This window comes from Aristolochia californica, unplaced genomic scaffold (assembly GCF_029961685.1).
Source record: "Aristolochia californica isolate CCGP_79_NKW_82.1479 unplaced genomic scaffold, dmAriCali1.0.hap1 SCAF_11, whole genome shotgun sequence".
NCBI classification, from domain to species: Eukaryota; Viridiplantae; Streptophyta; class Magnoliopsida; order Piperales; family Aristolochiaceae; genus Aristolochia; species Aristolochia californica.
The window spans coordinates 25044356-25057973 of NW_027181782.1; the positions used below are offsets into that span (position 1 = coordinate 25044356).

Here is a 13618-nt window from a genome sequence, read left to right on the forward strand (position 1 = left end):
TGGTCCTCCTACATCAGGGTGAATTAAAGAAAAGGGAGCAACACTTTTAATTTCAGCTTGAGGAGAGTATGTGGTCATCTAGTATTTGATTAATTGACATACTTCACAATTTAAATCAGATAATTTTTTAAAAAAGGAAATAATTGTTGAAGTGATTCAACTGACACATATCCGAACCGGTTGTGTCATAATGTTGCCTCTGTTTGAGAAGTGGAAACTACAGTCATCGGAGACAAGTCCAAGTAATAAAGGCTCACATGTTCTTGGCCTCCACCAATCACTTGCTTCGTTGTTAGATTCTGAAAAACACAAGAAGAAGGTGAGTGTTATGGACTCCATAGCATCACGAGTTATCCATAGGCATAGGAATTAAATTATGTCAATTTACTTTTCATGTAATTTCAATTCGGTTTGCTTTACTTTATTTGGTTTGGTTTACTTTGGGTTGGTTCAGTGTAATGTAGCGTGAACCACTTGACCTAATGGGTCATCTTTGTATTTTCATCCTCAACCCTATTTAGGGGGACGTGAAGGAAAAGAGAGGCAAATATTGAGAAAATTATATTTTACAGGTCTGATTCTCCCTGAGAGGTCAAGGTCAGATTCTCCCTTTGAGGTCCAAGGTTGAGCTTCCTCCAAAGCTCCTTCATTCTAAATTGACTTCCACCATTACTCGTTCAAGAAACAAGGTTTCTCTTCCAACGTCAAGATCATCCATGGAGGGAAGAGAGGAAAGAAGGGTGACTCGATCCATGGCAAGGGAAGAACCTAACATCTTGGTATCAGACAGGTCCACCCTTGGGGATTCCTCTTCCCCTGACGATTTGAGACAGTTAGTGGAAGATAATAGGCAAAGGACAGATAACCAGGCTCATGCCCTGGAAGAGGTGCATCAAACAACCTCTGATTTGCGTGAGGCAATAAAATCAATGGATGTTGTCATCCAAGCTCTCCTCCGGCGACAAGAAGATCATGATACACGAGCCCACCCTCCAGCTGCCTACTCTCCACCGGCCGAAAACCATCCATTCCACCCACCACCTCCCCCACAACCACCAATGCGTCCACACCATTCCCATTTGGGGCCTGCCGTTCAAGGACCAAACACTGTGCCCAGGTATTTAAAACTTGACTTTCCTACGTATGATGGGTCTAAGGACCCTTTGATTTGGTTAGCCAAGTGTGATCAGTTCTTTGACCATCAAAAAACACCTGCGGATGAGAAAGTGTATTTAGCCGCCTACCACATGCTCGATGAAGCGCTTCTATGGTACCACTAATTCCGAAATGACCAAGTGGTTCAGGATTGGGCAACTTTTAAACAGTCTTGCATGATGAGATTTGGTCCTCCTGCTAGTAGCAATCCATTGGGCGAATTAATCAATTACAAACAAACTGGAACACTAGAGGTGTACCAAAAGACCTTCCAGGAAAGGTTAGCACGTGCACACCAGTTTGTTAGCCACACACAGTATGTTCATATTTTTACTACTGGTTTGACAGAAGCTCTACGTTTAGAAGTTGAATTACATGCTCCTACAGATTTAGACCACGCTATGAATTTAGCAAGGGCAATTTAGCACAAGCAGCGTGTTCTAAAAGAGTCACTGGTCCGAAAACCAGCTTGGCCAGGGAGGCACAATGCCTCTGCGCCAAACCTATCCTATGGACCAACAAGATTTAGAGACAGTGCAGCCCCACGCCCAGACGTCTCTAATTCGGCTCCACCTGCTCCTTACTTCAAAAAACTTACTAGACAGGAAATGGACAAAAGAAAGGCCAAAGACCTCTGTTTTAACTGTGATGAATAATATGTCTTTGGGCACCACTGCAAACGATTATTCAGTATATGTCTGTGGGAGGATGGAGAAGAAATACCACCAGAGGAAGAAATTTTGGAAACTGACCAAGAAGGTCCAGAGATTTCCCTTCATGCTATGACAGGTCTACGCAGTGCAAGCACAATGCAGGTTAAAGCCCAATTACATCATTTACAATTACTGGCTTTAGTTGACTCGGGTAGTACACATAATTTCATCAGTCAACAAGCGGCAGAACAACTTGGGTTAGTAGTACAGCAACAGAATGGTATTTCTGTATCAGTAGCAAATGGGGCTAAAATTACTAGTGTAGGCATATCACCAGCCACACACTTTGATATTGAGGGATATGAATTTGTTGCAGATTTTCTGGTGATTCCACTATCAGGATTCGCTTTGGTGCTAGGAATTAAATGGCTACAATTGTTGGGACCAATATTATGGGATTTCCAAGCTTTGACCATGTCTTTTATAGAGGACCAACATCAGATTATATTGCATGGCACACAAGCACCCCTCACCTGTGCACTACAGGTTGCCCAGGTCCAGTCCACCAACACATGTCAGTTATCTCACTTACTTACAGAATTTGAGGATATCTTTCAAGACCCTACTGCCTTACCGCCACTGAGGCACTATGATCACCGTATCCGTTTGAAAACGGGTACCGAGCCGGTAGTGGTACGTCCATATCGTTATCCTCACTTACAGAAGGAAGAGATTGAAAGGCAGTGCCAGCAGATGTTAGCACAGGGTATTATTCAGCCCAGCATGTCTCCTTTTTCTTCACCGGTATTACTAGTCCGCAAGCATGATAAGTCATGGAAGTTCTGTGTGGATTACCGACAACTCAATGCCCATACAATTAAAGATAAATTTTCTATTCCAGTGGTGGACGAGCTGTTAGACGAGCTACATGGAGCTACAATTTTTACTAAACTCGATTTGAAATCTGGCTATCATTAAATCCGAGTTCATCCATCAGATGTGGAGAAAACAGCGTTCCGCACGCATCACAGCCATTTTGAATTCCTCGTAATACCATTTGGTCTGTCAAATGCGCCTTCCACCTTCCAGGCCCTCATGAATGAGGTATTTTCTCCTCTCTTGAGAAAATATGTATTGGTCTTTTTCGACGATATTTTGGTCTATAGCAACAACTGGGAAGAACATCTTTAGCACCTTCACCAGGTATTTTCTCTTATACGTTCACATCATTTGGTTTTAAATTGGTCAAAATGTTCTATGGGCACATCAGAAGTGGCATATTTGGGCCACGTTATTTCAGCATCAGGGGTGAAGGTAGACCAGAGTAAGATACAAGCGGTCACAGATTGGCCTATTCCTACATCTATTACAGCCTTACAAGGATTTTTGGGCCTAGCTGGATATTATAGAAAATTTATTCGTAGCTATGGCCAGCTTGCAGCTCCACTCAACAATCTCCTCAAGAAAAATGCTTTTACCTGGTCAGAGACAGCAGCTCATTCCTTTCAGCAATTGCAAGACACCTTATCATCAACCCCAGTTTTGCAGCTCCCCGACTTTGAGGAGTCCTTTGTAGTGGAATGTGATGCTTCGGGGGGCGGTATTGGCGCAGTGTTGCACCAACAGGGCCACCTGATTGCTTATTTTAGCCATCAACTGGGCCAACACCACCACAAGTTGGCAGCTTATGAGAGGGAATTGATTGGATTGGCGAAAGCTATACAGCATTGGCGCCCTTGTCTTTGGGGACGTTCTTTTTTTATTCGCACTGATCATTGCAGCCTCAAGTATCTTCTTGAGCAACGTCTCACTACTTCACCACAACAACATTGGTTAAGTAAGTTTATGGGGTTTGACTTTTCTATCGAGTATAAACCGGGAAGTTTGAATGTAGGGGCTGATGCCTTATCTCGTCGGGACGTTCCAGAGCCGCAATTAAACGCCATCAGCCAGCCCAGAGCTCTCTTGTTGGATTCTATACAGGACGAGGCACAACAGTACCCGAATATTATCTCCTTATGCCAGGATATCCAGCAGGGCACATCGGCACCACATTGGACGATTCAGGACAATCTCGTCCTCTACAAAAACAGAATTTTTCTCCACCACACATCCCCTCTGATTAACAGCATTTTAGCCTCCTTCCATGACAGTACACATGAGGGCCGACAGAAAACATATTTCCGGATCAGTAGGGAATTTTATTGGAAGGACGTGTACTTTCTACCCCGGCACAGGTATTACAAACTCGTCGTATTAAGGGTGATTGGGATATCTTAGTGCAATGGGCAGATGTTGACCCCAGTGACACGACATGGGAGCCATTAGCGGCGTTTCGCACCCTCTCCCCATACTTTGAGCTTGAGGACAAGCTCTTTCTCCAGGGGGGGGGGGGGGGAGGGGGTGGGCGGGGGGACTCCATAGCATCACGAGTTATCCATAGGCATAGGAATTAAATTATGTCAATTTACTTTTCATGTAATTTCAATTCGGTTTGGTTTACTTTATTTGGTTTGGTTTACTTTGGGTTGGTTCAGTGTAATGTGGCATGAACCACTTGACCTAATGGGTCATCTTTGTATTTTCGTCCTCAACCCTATTTAGGGGGACGTGAAGGAAAAGAAAGGCAAGTATTGAGAAAATTATATTTTACAGGTCTGATTCTCCCTCAGAGGTCAAGGTCGGATTCTCCCTTTGAGGTCCAAGGTTGAGTTTCCTTCAAAGCTCCTTCATTCTAAATTGACTTCCACCATTACTCGTTCAAGAAACAAGGTTTCTCTTCCAACATCAAGATCATCCATGGAGGGAAGAGAGGAAAGAAGGGTGACTCGATTCATGGCAAGGGAAGAACCTAACAGTGAGAAGGTGATGGAACGATTGAAGTGTTTGGTAAGCTAGCTAACAGATAACCAATTTAAATAAAACTTGGTGTAGAATTTAAGATCTCATGAAAGGAACTTTAGATCAACAAGAAAGAAGAAGATGAAGAAGAAGAAGAAGAAGAGAGAAGGAGAAGAGAAGAAGAAGAACATGGAAGAAGAGAGTTTGGATTAAGGGAGAAGAGGGTTGCGTCAAAAAGAAAAATGAGGGTTGGACGAATTTGTGGAAAGAAAGGAGAGTGCTTTAATGCCCTACCTCTTAACCAATATCTTTATTTATAGTTTTACAATACCCTTAGGGCTACAACTTGATAAAATAAAAGACATAAAAGGAACACATTTACACTTCTATGTCATCTTTATGGAAAGTACCATATTTTACACATATGCCACTCCTTTGACGTGTGAGCTTCTTGTCTTGAGCTCGTGGGCTTGAGCCCATCTTCCAACAATCCCCCTCAAGCTGGAGGAGAAAAGACATCATAAATACCCAGCTTGCCACATATAAACAATAGGATTTTAGATGTAACGGGTTAAGTGAGAATATCAGCTACTTGCTCTTGAGATGACACATGTTTGAGAGAGATTATTCCTGCTTGAAACTTCTCCCGTATAAAATGACAATCTACCTCAATATGTTTAGTTCTTTCATGAAAAACTGGATTTGAAGTGATATGAATGGCTGCTTGATTATCACAATGCAGATTCATGGACCCCTTTTTATAAAAACCTAGTTCGGTAAGAAGGGTCCTAATCCATAAAAGTTCACTAACAGTATGGGCCATAGCTCTGTATTTTGCTTCGGCACTAGATCTTGGAACCACATTTTACTTCTTACTTTTCCATGTAACCAAGTTTCCCCCAACTAGAGTACAATATCCTGATGTAAATCTTCTATCATCAGGAGCTCCAGCCCAATCTGCATCTGAGAAGCCTTCTATGTTGAAGTGCCCATGTTTTTTATATAGCAATCCTCTTCCTGGAGCTCCTTTTAGATAACGTAATATTCTCTCTAAAGCCTACCAGTGGGTAATTTGTGGTTTGTGCATGAATTGACTCACCACACATACAACATATGATATGTCTGGCCTAGTTACCGTGAGATAAATCGGTTTTTCCACGAGTCTTTGATATTTGCCAATATCAATATATTCTTCATTTGTGGCACATAATTTTATATTTGTATCCATAGGTGTGTCAACTGGTCTACAACCCTTCATTCCTGTTTCTTCAAGGAAATCCAAGACATATTTCCTTTGAGACAATATTATCCCATGTTTGGATTGAAGAACTTCTATACCCAAAAAATATTAAGCATACCAAGGTCTTTAGTCTTGAATTTCTGACATATCATCTGTTTCACCTCTTGTATGCTCAAAGCATCATCACCGATTAAGATAATATCATCCACGTATACGGCCAATAATATTTTCCCTTTGACCGTATCTTTATAATATACGAAATGATCAACTGAGCACCGATGAAAACCAAACCGTAAGAGTGTTTGACTAAATTTATCAAACCAAGCCCGAGGGGACTGCTTAAGCCCATATAAAGATTTTTTTAACCGGCATACTGACTCCCCCTCAACCACATAACCAGGTGGTTGAACCATATAAATTTCCTCACTGATATCACCATTTAAAAAAGCATTTTTAACATCCAACTGATAGACAGGCCATGAGGAGTTAGCAGCAATAGATAAGATGATGTGTACTGAATTCAATTTTGCAACAGGAGAGAAGATCTCCTCATAATCTATCCCATAGCACTGTGTATAGCCCTTAGCAACCAGTCGAGCTTTAAGACGAGCAACTGATCCATCCGGATTATGTTTCATCGAAAAAACCTATCGACAACCAACCAGTCTTTTACCTTTCGAGAGAGATGTTAAAAACCAAGTTTGGTTTTCGTATAAGGCGTGCATTTCTTCATCCATAGCCGCCTTCCATCCTGGATGTCTCAGGGCCTCCTGATACGACTGCAGAATGGAAGTAGAAGAAAGGGACGCAATAAACTGAAAACATTCGGAAGACAAGCGATAGTAAGACATAAAATTTGAGATAGGATGCAAAATAGTATAGGAGCGATGTTCTTTTCTTAAAAAAATAGGTCGAGTATCAAATTCAGGCCCATACATAGGAGGAGAAGGACTTACCTCGGGTGGATCCAACAACTCCATAGGTGAAGGTAAGACCGGTGCATCAGGGGATGGATCCACTTCAAGATTGAACGTCACAAATAGACAAGGAGTAGTAGAAGGACAAGTCCATCCTGGAGGAGCATCATGGGAGGAGTAAAAGGGAGTGTCCTCAAAGAAAGTCACATCCCTAGAGATAAACATCCTCCGAAGGGTAGGATTGTAATAGACATAAACTTTTTGGGTGCGAGAGTATCACAAAAAAATGCACTTCATAGACCGAGGATCAAGTTTATTTTTATGTAGAGATGTAACATGAACAAAACACTTACATCCAAACACTTTCAAAGGAAGAGAAAAAGGATCTTCACCATTAAATAACACAGAGTAAGGAGTTTTATGATGAAGGACTGATGAAGGTAACCTATTAATGAGAAAACATGTTGTAAGTATAGCATGAGGCCAATAGAAAAAGGGTACCTTCATGGAGTAGAGGAGGCCCCGATCAACTTCAAGAAGATGACGATTCTTCCTTTCAGCAACACCATTTTGTTGAGGAGTATAGGCACATGATGTTTGATGAATAAGCCCATTACTCTCACAAAATGATTTGAAGTCATGAGACATGTATTCCTTAGCATTATCAGATCTAAGGGTTTGAATTTTCTTCCCAAATTGTGTCAAGACCATAGCATGAAATTTTTTAAACAAAGGAAGAATTTCGGAACGCTCTTTAAATAGATATAACCAAGTCACTCGAGTAAAATCATCAACAAAAATGACAAAATATTTAACTTAGGAAATATTTGAGACACATAAAGGGCCCCATACATCAGAATGTATTAGCTCAAACAGAGCAGTACTTGTAGTTGTAAGACGAGGAGAATATGTACTCCTGACATATTTACTTAATTGACAAACCTCACAACTGATATTAGAAAGTCCTTTTAAAGATGGAACCAAAGAACGAAATGAAGGGGTAGACGGATGACCAAGTCGGTTGTGCCAAAGTTGGGCCTCAGATGTAGTGGGCGATAATGCAGCTAATGGTGGAAGAGTGAAGTAGTACAAACCCCCCTTTTCATGGCCGCCACCAATCACCCGCTTCGTAGTGAGATCTTGAAAGACACAAACAAACGGTGAGAAAGTGATAGAACAATTTAATTGTTTGGTAAATTGGCTAACTAAGAGCAAATTTAAAGGAAATTGAGGAACAAACAAAACATCTTGAAGGGGAATAGAAGAAGTAAGAGAGGAGAAACATTTGCCAAGGACCTTGGTTTGGGTACCATTAGCAATAGTAACGAATTTATGAGGATAACAAGGAAATAAGGACTACAACAAGTGTTTGTTACCTGATAGATGTTCGGAGGCCCCGGAGTCGATGATCCAAGAGGAAGAGGAAGAAGAAAAAAGCATACCCGAGGCAATAGTAGTGGCAACAGTAGATGGTGAGGGAATAGATGATTCCATGAAGGACTTCATTTTCTGAAATGCAGTATAGTCCTCAGCCGTAAGAGACATATTCGAATGATGATTCAACCTTATCTTCATTTTTCTCAACATTAACTGAGACTGGGTTAGCTATGGCCCAATCAGACTTGCCATGAAGTTTCTAGTATGATGCCACAAGGTGGTTCTGACGGGCACAATAAGTGCAAAGTTGAGGCTCAGTACAGAAAGAATTATGACCCGTTCTACCACTTTTATTTTCAGCCCCTCTCATAGTTCAACCCGCTCTCATATTTTTGCCCCGTCCTCGGGATGAGGAAGATGTTCCCCGATTGCCAAAGAACATCGCCGATGGAGCATCAATAGGAGAAGGAGGGGATGGATCCGGTATCCTCAGAAATGTAGCACTAATATCATCGAAGGATGGAAGAGCAGAAGAACTTAGAAGTTGAATTTTGGCCACCTCAAGGTATGGTTTAATATTCGATAAGCAAATGGCTGCTGCCAAAGATTCTCTTTGTCATTCTTGAACGGCAATATCAATGGAATATGGCTGAGCTAGTTTCCATTCTTGAAGAAGACCGCGAAACCGTGCCAAAAATTCGTGAATATTATCTCCATGTTTCGTATGCAACATATTTTGTAAGACATCATATATTTTTTGTAATGAAGCAGTGCTTGAGTAAAGCTTGGCACAAGTGTCCCATATGTTCTTGGCGGTTTCCAAGTGGACCACATTGTTAGCTACCTGCTCTTCCATGCTATTAATGAACCAACTTATCACCATGTTATCATCCTTAACCCATTTGTGGTAGGACGCATCTTCTTCATCAATCGGAGGAGGAAAGTTAACAACGTGGCTCAAGAGGTCATGAGTAATAAGAACCCTCCGAATCGATTGTGACCAGCTCATGTAATTGGGGAGACCTCTAAGTGGAATTGTAGTAATATGGAGTGTATCACTCTTATTACTATTGTATCCAATCTCCATGATGAGGCAAGTAAAATATGGAGGTCAAGGGAAAAGGCCTTCTTCAAAGAAAAATTATTCTTATGTAATTTGAAGAACCCGTAGACCAAATCAATCACCAACAAAAGAGAACAAGAACCAATTTATTTCACAAGGGCAATCACCAAATTATCAAAAAATTTGTGCCTTTAGAAAGTAATAATAACATCCAGCCATCACTCAACTTCTCTTGTATTCATAAGAACAAAGAGAAGAAAGTAGATGCAACCGATTAGGCCTTAATCCAAACTCCAACACAAGCGAGCAATAGACAAAAATTTAGAGAAGATTTAACGACAAACCAAGACACTTAGAAGAGATTTATCTTCATCTCATGGGAGAAAATTCAATTGTTGAAGTTAAAAAAAAAAGAACTACAAAGGGTAAATGGCTGTTGGCATTTCATCAAACATATAATGGGCATCCAACAACATAACACAAAGCCATGAGCAACCTAAAGTAGGAGAAGATATAGCAACATGTGCTAGAATTTTACCTTAAATGAGATGGATCCAAATTACATAAAGGTAATTGAATTTCACCCATCAATCTTAATAAGATGCAAACAGCAAATGATTTTGATCACTCTTGTAATTGATTTACAAGGAGTCAAGATTATAACATCAATTTAGTCATAGAAATAAATCTTTACAACATATAAAGATTTATCTTGACTTGATGTGACTCAAAATTCAAGAAGTAAAAAAAAAACAGTAAAAAGGAGTATGTAAATAAGAAAAGGAAACAAAAAAAAAAACGTAAATAAGAAGATGATGAACTTATCTTTATGACTGAACTCCTTTTACAACTTCTTGAACAGATTTCATAATAACTCTATGAAGAGATCCTAAACTCCTTGCTCTGATACCATGTAGAATTTAGGATCTCATGAAAGGAACTTTAGATCAACAAGAAATAAGAAGAAGAAGAGAGAAGGAGAAGAGAAGAAGAAGAACGTAGAAGAAAAGAGTTTGGATTAAGGGAGAAGAGGGTTGCGTCAAAAAGAAAAATGAGGGTTAGACAAATTTGTGGAAAGAGAGGAGAGTGCTTCAATGCCCTACCTCTTAGCCAATGCCTTTATTTATAGTTTTACAATACCCTTAGGGCTACAACTTGATAAAACAAAAGACATAAAAGGAACAAATATTTACACTTTTATGCCATCTTTATGGAAAGTACCATATTTTACACATATGTCACTCCTTTGACGTGTGGGCTTCTTGTCTTGAGCTCATGGGCTTGAGCCCATCTTCCAACACTTGGGAAAAAATAGGACATCAGTAAACGAAAGTGAAGGTGTAGCAGAGGGGTATCCCTTCCCAAGAACTTTGGTTTGGGATCCATCAGCTATGGTAACAAACTTGTATGATAAATACGGAGACATGGAATGTAATAGATTTTTGTTACCTATCAAATGCTCGGAGGCTCCTGAGTCAATGATCCAAGTTGATAAGGAGGAAGTGGCAAAGAGCATACCTAAAGCGATAGTGGCAACAATAGTGGAAAAAGATGCAAGAGAAGATACCATCGTAATCTTCAATCTTTGCAAGAATTCATAATCTATATCGATTATATTGGTTTTGCTTTTGGGTGACTCAAGTTTGTCTTCATTTCCATGAGTATGAACCAAGGCCTGGTTAGCAGTGGCCCAATTTGGCTTTCCATGGAACTTCCAACAGGTTTTCACTAAATGATTTTGTCCTCCACAATGAGTGCAGACCCAATTATCAACCTCGAATAACCAGAGCTATTCCTACTACCTCTTGTTGGGCCTTCTCTGTAATTTCTATCATGCCCTCTGGTGGTAGAGGGTGTACCCCTGTTACCTGAGTACATGGCCAAAGATACCTCAGTGTGAGTGGTAGAAGAATTAGCCACCTCAAGGTATGGTTTGATATTTGATAAAAGGATAGCGGCAACTAAGGTTTCCCATTGCTTTTCTTGAGCTGATATATCTATGGAGTATGGCTAAACAATTTTCTATTCTTGAATCAGCCCTGGACACCATACCAAGAACTCATGTAAGTTATCCTCTTGTTTGGTATTAAACATGTTCTGAATAACATCATACAATTTATAGAGATTCTTTGTGCTATTGTATAACTTCACACAAGTATCCCATATATGTTTAGCTGTCTTAAGGTGGACCACATTTTTAGCTATATGCTCCTCCATGCTATTGATCAACCAGTTGATTACCAATGTATCATTCTTTAACTGCATAATAGAGAAGTTGTCCTCCTCGTCATTAGGTGAAGCAAGTTTGGTGAGATGGCCTAAGAGGTCCCGTGTAATGAGAAACTTTTTAACCAATTGTGACTTGCTCAAGTAATTTGATAACCCTTTCAAGGGTATAGTAGTAATCTTGACAAGGTCACTCTTACCCCCAATATGTTCTTCAACCATTAGAGATGAACCAAAAAAACTTTACTTAGAGGAGAGTTGGGATCCCGAGAGGGAACCACTAAAGAAGACTTGTAAAAAGAACTTATAAGCCTAATTATGAGTAATGGAAGCACCTTGAATTAAGTCAATAAGGCAACCTCAAAGAGAATGAACCAATCAAGAGGAAGGAGAACAATGCCAACTCGGATTGGAACCAACTTGGGAAGAAAGAGTTAACCAACTCGGGTTGAAACCAAGTTGGAAAAAGAGGAAGATCTTTCCAAAAACAAGGAAATCTCTGCAACAACTAATCATGCACTAAATAAGGAGAGTGCATGCTGGCCCATAGCGAAAAATAAAGAGGGCATGTGATGTTTGTTAACTTAGGAAAAAATATTTACCAAGAAATAAAATCAAGGGAGATCTTCCTTCAATCGGCCACTTTCCAAAAATAAATTAGGAAACCTTCCTTTAGTGTCATAGTTGCCACTTCAACAAATCAATCTCAATCTTTTACTTGCCTTAACTATTTTAGACAATGACATAATTAAGGAAGTGAATCGGTAATCATACCAAAAAAAAAAAAAAAAAAAAAATCTTAGATATGTTGGAGATCTTCGAAAGAATGAACTTTTCCTTCTAGTTGTTTGGCGCCAACCACTTACAAAGAAATCTAGCTTTTGTTGCCTTTTCCTTAAAAAGAAATTTTGGTAAGGCTTTCGAATCTTGTCTCACGTGGGACATACTCAAAATGTATCAAAGGTATGTAAAATTATACCAAAAACCAAGAGATCTCAATCAAGCTTGTGGATCTTCTAAAGAAAGAATTTTCCTTCTATAAATCATGTGCCAACTAATCATGTAATTCCAGCCTTTTCTTACCTTTTTTTTTCTTTTTAAACTTCTAGGAAAGAGGATCAAAAGTAAATCTTAATAACTTAATCCATTCCAACGTGAGAGAATAGCATGTAATTTTTCAAAAAATAATCTTGCACCAATGCAAGCACCTTCACAAGTTCAAGAAAAAACCAATTGAACTATGATATCAATCTTCAACATATGTAAATATAACTTTTTAATTATGAAACACTATGGAACCATCAATGAAATAGCAAGGCTTCTTTCATCAAACAAAGAACCAAAAATCCACAAGATGTATTAGTCAAAAAATGATCTCACCGATATTAACCAAGTTGAAGTTAATATATAACATGTACTAACTCAATATTTTCTTATCAAAATATACTTAATAAACCTTCATCTTTCTGAGATATATGTTATGCACGCAATAACATTGTTAAGATATTTAGAGTCTAATTAATTATTTTTCTTTACTTTACTTTATTATATTTTAGTTAAAGAATTAATAGGCCATAGGGGCATTTTTGTAATATTTTATCTTAAACCTTGTAAGGGTAAACCCTATTTAAGGGGTAAGAGTAATGAGAAAAAACAAATATTGATTCAGAGTAAACAAGGGTTTTGAGTTCTCCTCAACGAGCTCAGGGTGTGCGTTCTCCTTAACGAACCTAGGGTTTTCAAGCTTCCCTTCGGCTTGATTTTCTTCTTTCTCTTCTTCTTCCCTACGAGTCACTATGTTAGATCTAGGATCGTAACAACTGGTATCAGAGCTCCAAATGTTAAGCACCTAACCAATACTACCAAAAAGACCGGCCTATTAGGAGCGGAAGGCATAGGTACTTAACCCCAGGACCATAACAGTACACCCACCTTCACGAGCCGACTACCACGGCAGCCGGGATTAACACACGCAGCTGCCGGCTGGGATTAATCACATGCAACTGCCGGCTGGGATTAATCACACACAGACGCCCTGCGGGGAAGTCAAACTCGGGACGTAGCGCCAGCTCTGATACCAAATGTTATGAACCTAGGCAATACTACCAAATGTTATGAACCTAGGCAATACTAACCAAAGGACCGA

The 13618-nt window shown here is 39.7% G+C and overlaps 1 long non-coding RNA gene across 1 annotated transcript in view; it reads right to left on the reverse strand.

The window, feature by feature from the left end:
- Positions 1-13618, reverse strand: part of LOC137944141 (uncharacterized) — a 37504-nt gene continuing 23886 nt past the window's right edge. Inside the window, exon 4 of the long non-coding RNA XR_011110790.1 lies at positions 1-299. This is a non-coding gene — a long non-coding RNA (uncharacterized lncRNA). The remainder of the gene's footprint in view (positions 300-13618) is intronic.